Genomic DNA, 5,398 nt, shown 5'->3' with positions numbered 1-5,398 from the left:
CCAAAAAGCTGCTAGAACTGATACATGAATTCAGTAAAGTCACAGGATATAAAATCAATGTACAGAAATTGGTTGCATTTCTATACACCAATAATGAAACAATAGAAAGAGAAAACAAGAAATCAACCCCATTTACAATTGCACCAAGAACCATAAAATACCTAGTAATAAACCTAACCAAAGATGTAAAAGATCTATATGCTGAAAACTATAGAAAACTTGCGAAAGAACTTGAAGAAGACACAAAGAAGCGGAAAAACATTCCACGCTCATGGACTGGAAAAACAAATATTGTTAAAATGTCGATACTACCCAAAGCAATCTACACATTCAAGGCAATCCCAATCAAAATTGCACCAGCATTCTTCTCAGCGCTAGAGCAAACAATGTTTTAATTTGTAGGGAACCACACAAGACCCTGAATAGCCAAAGTAATGTTGAACAGGAAAACCAAAGCAGGAGGCATCACAATCCCAGACTTCAGGCTCTACTACAAAGCTGTAAACATCAAGACAGTATGGTACTGGCACAAAAACAGACACATAGACCAATGGAATAGAATACAGAACCTAGAATTCGGCCCCCAAGTGTATGGCCAACGAATCTTTGACGAAGCAGGAAAGAGTATCCAATGGAAAAAAGACAGTCTCTTTAGCAAATGGTGCTGGGAGAACTGGACAGTAACATGCGGAAGAATGAAACTGGACCACTCTCTCACACCATACACGAAAATAAACCCAAAGCGGGTGAAAGACCTAAATGTGAGCCAGGAAACCATCAAAACCATAGAGGAGAAAACAGGCAACAACCTGTTTAACCTCAGCCGCAGCAACTTCTTACTCGACATGGCTCTGAACTTTCTGTGGTTTTGACAGTTGTATTAACATCCTTCTTTAATGAACGCTGTACGAAGTTTTCACAGACTCTAAGTATGAGTCTAGTTTGAAGTGTCTAGTGTCAATTGGCACAATGGATGCAGAGAAAAAAGAACTAGGATAATTGGATGCGCTAGATATATAAAAGTATTGACTAATGTTATTACAAATTATTTTTATGATATTCTCTTACTTATTTTCACCACTTTCTTTCCTGGTGTATTACTTTATATTGAAGACAGAAGAGGTAAACACAAAATTTAAATAAAAGAATGAAAAATTAAGATGAGGCAAAATTAGGTCTAAAGCAAGCAATAACTGGATTAATTTGCATCTTCTTTTTAAAACAAAATCATTTTATTATAAATCAACCCTCCCATCTCAGTTTAAACTGTTATTTTGGGTTTTATAACATATATCTGAAAGGAATTAGTTTTCACATATTAATTGGTTAAAAGAATGAGCATTTCTGAGAAGTCAGTTTTAATGTAAACCAATGACTATTTGTCTAACAATTTCTTACTTTTTAAACAATTGAAAACAAGAAACTTGAAGATTCATCTAGGGGGCAAACTTTAAAAATGACCACCTACCCAGTGGTAGTGTAGTTCCTATTAATTTTTTTATGTTTTTATTTTATTTCTGAGAGAGAGAGAGAGAGAGAGAGAGAGAGAGGGAGGAAGGGGCAGAGAGATAGGGAGACACAGAATTCAAAGCAGGCTCCAGGCTCTGAGCTGTCAGCACAGAGCCCGACACGGGGCTCGAACTCACAAATGGTGAGATCATGGTCTGAGCTGAAGTCTGATGCTGAGCCTCCCAGGCACCCCTCCTGTTAAATTTTTTTTTTTTTTTCAACGTTTATTTATTTTTGGGACAGAGAGAGACAAAGCATGAACGGGGGAAGGGGCAGAGAGAGAGGGAGACACAGAATCGGAAACAGGCTCCAGGCTCCGAGCCATCAGCCCAGAGCCCAACGCGGGGCTCGAACTCACGGACCGCGAGATCGTGACCTGGCTGAAGTCGGACGCTTAACCAACTGCGCCACCCAGGCGCCCCCCTCCTGTTAAATTTTTTAAAGCAATATGTACATATTGTATATTCAGAAATATGCAAGTACTTATATTTTTCCCGTTAGCTGGAAGAACCTGCAAAATAAATGAGATACTGTGATGTAGGTCAAAGTAAGAAGTGGAAACCCAAACAAAAACATATGTTTCTCATTTGATCTTTCTACCTACCTCACATTGTATTATGGCTGTAAATATTTAACCTGTTCTCCCCACAGAATACTTTTAATTTGCTTACAGTTTAAGTATTCATTTTTCATCAGTAACCAAATGCTCAAAATGTATCCTCTCCTCATAATTCTCATGGAAATTTCTCCAAAATAATATCACTTTTCTCAAACAGTTATAAAGCAAAATTGTCTCAATGATGCTAAACATGGCATGTTATTGAAATGTAAAAGGCTTCCACATCTAACTGAATGAATTAAGAAAAGCTTCAAGGAGGTTACATTTTTACTGACTTGGCGGCATATTTGAAGGTTGACAGAAAGACTCATACGGAAAATGTATATAAGTGAGTATGATGCGTTCTGGAAACTATAAGTAGTTTTTTAATTTTGGATTTAGTTTAAATTATTCTATTTGTGTCTAGTAAGTGTCTTGAAACCTTACAAAAATGTGTCAGAAAGTTTGTGGGCAAAGGTTAATCTTAACAGGTCCAGTAACGGGAACTAGATTTAAAAAGGCCTTGTGCATTTTGTGAAGGAATTTAGATTTATCTATTCTCATTTCAATCTCTTCCCTCCATCATGCCCTTCATCAAACACAATATATCCTAAGCTGAATTCATCTTTGCACTAAAGCCTCCTCCTATATTCCCCAGCTTATTAAAATGCATCACTTGGGTGCCTGGATGACTCGGTTAAGTGACCGACTCTTGATCTTGGCTCAGGTCATGATCTAGTGGTTCGTAAGTTTGAGCCCCACATCAGCTCTGCGCTGAGAGGATGGAGCCTGCTTGGGATTCTCTCTTTCCTTCTCTTTCTGCCCCTAGCCAGCTCACACTCTTTCTCTCAAAAATAAATCAATACACTTAAAAAAAAAAAAAAAAAAAAGACATCACCATGAAATGTCTCCCAAACCAGAAGTCTGTTAATCATTCTCAATTCCTCTCTCTTTTCCTTCCCTAACTTAACCAAACAATGAAGAATTTCTGCCTCCTAGAACTCATATCTGTTCACTTCTTCCCATCCCTGGAGCCAATGCCTTACATCAACACTCATTACTTTTAACCCGAATTCTTGCATGCCTTCTAAAATGTGTCCTTGCTTCCAATCTTGCCCCCCTCTGCTCTTTCTTAACACTGCTATCATAATGCCCATTACAAAGTGCAAAATTAGTCATGTCACTTTTCAAATTTGACTTCTTCAATGACTCCCTAGAGTCTTCAAGATAAAATTCAAACTCTGTTGCTCAGAGAACAACAAAGATAAAAACAAAGCCCTTCTGGATCTGCTCTTGACTATATGGCCACTTCATTTCTTTCTTTTCCCACTCCTTCCACCACTATGCACCATCAAGTTGATAGTCAAACATCAACCTGAACTGTAAAGCTTGTTAAACACACACACACACACACACGCACGCACGCACGCACGCACGCACACATACACCTTGGCCATGATTCAGATATTCTGGGTTTTTAACAAATTCCTAGGTAGTTCTGATGTAAATCAGTCTGAGATCCAATGCTGTAAGTCCTACTGGACTACTTAGAGTTCCTTGGCTTCTCCATGAGCTTTGTTCTTCTGTACTTTGTACATACTGAACATTCCTTCCTAACTCCTTTCAGCCCCTTTCCCTGCACCTGCAATTCTTGGCTAGTTCCTACTCATATTTCAAAACTCAACTCCAACAGCATCTCCTCCAAACAGCCTCTCTGACTACCTTATCCAACCCTGTGTGGGTTAGGTACCTATTGTATACGTTCCCATAACACTCTGTTTACCTCTGCCGTGGTATTTAACAATTGGAATTCGCGTTGTTTGTCATCTTGACAGACTGTAAGCTCTTTTATCTTTATATACTTAGTGTCTAGCAAGCAACAGTGCTTAATAAACTTTCATTGAATGAATGAAATAGCTCACCTCTGAACTCTCATACAACTCACTATCATCACTTGTGGAGGAAAAAACTCAGTCCTCCTCCTGTGTTTCTTCTTTACTCTCACTCTACGGCCACGCTTACAGCACTCTGACACTAGATATGTGGGGGGTTTTCTCCCACCAAGCAATTCTCTGCAACACCAACTGAGTGTCATACAATTTAACGCAATTCTGACACTATCTACCTGGAGATGGCATCAGGTCTCACAGGTTAAGGGTTCAGTCCCATGAGACTGCTCCCCCTCCACTGCAGATGCCAATCACAAGTAGTAGGTCCCCAGGTTACCTACAACTTCTGTCCAACTTGGCTACAAATTGGAGGTTCCCATGACTTTCTCTCCCTTGGACTCAATTATTTCCTAAAATAGTTCACAGAACTCAGGGAAATACTTAACATTCATCAGTTTATTAAAGGATATGATAAAATATACAAATGAACAGCCAGATGAAGAGATACATAGGGTCTGGGAGGTCTGGGAGCATCCCAAGCACGGCAGCTCTGTCCCTGTGGAGTTGGGTCAGTTATCTTTCTGGTATGTAGATGTGTTCACCAACGTGGAAACTCCCCAAACCCCATACTATTAGGATTTTATGGAGACCTCCTCACATAGGCATAATCAATGATTCACTCCATTTCCAGACCCTCTCCGTTTTCTGAAGAATGCGGGTGGGGGATAGAGCTGAAAATTCCAAAGTTCCAATCATGGCTTATCCTTATGGTGACAAGTCCCCACCTAGAAACCAGAAGCCTTCCCAGAATCACCTATTAGAACAACAGATGCCCCTAGAGTTCTCATCACTTAGGGATTTGCCAGTGTTTTAGGAGCTCCGTGCCAGGAATGGGGTTGAAGGGCAAATATATATTTCTTATTATAAATCACAACACATCACATCACTATGTCCCTGGCTATTACTCAAGTACTGCCATATACCATTGTAAATTCACTAAACTTTTATCTCTTATATTGTTATATACCCTTTTGTTGTTTACAGCTTGCCTCACCAACTAGACTGAAAGCTTCCTATGAATATTTTATATTTACTCGATTATCTGACACATTACATGACCCCTTACATATCAAAGACACTCAGGATCAGGTCTGTCCCATAGTCATACAGGCCAGGCACTGCCTAACGCTGAAGGGTGCTGTTTACAAGCACCCATAAGTTGTGCTGTACAGCGGCTCCAGTCAATATGATTAATGAAACAATGCTTAAACCCATTTAATAATGGGATAAAGAAAATACTTTTAGGAACTGAATTTAAATGAATAAAAGAACCACATAATAATTGGCAAAATTTGAAAATTATACCTTGTTTTCTCTGAAACCTCTTAGGATTCAATCAGTC

This window comes from Panthera onca (genome assembly GCF_046562875.1).
Source record: "Panthera onca isolate mPanOnc1 chromosome E1 unlocalized genomic scaffold, mPanOnc1 haplotype 2 h2.Chr16_ul_4, whole genome shotgun sequence".
NCBI lineage: Eukaryota > Metazoa > Chordata > Mammalia > Carnivora > Felidae > Panthera > Panthera onca.
Note: the sequence above shows the minus strand (reverse complement) of the source record.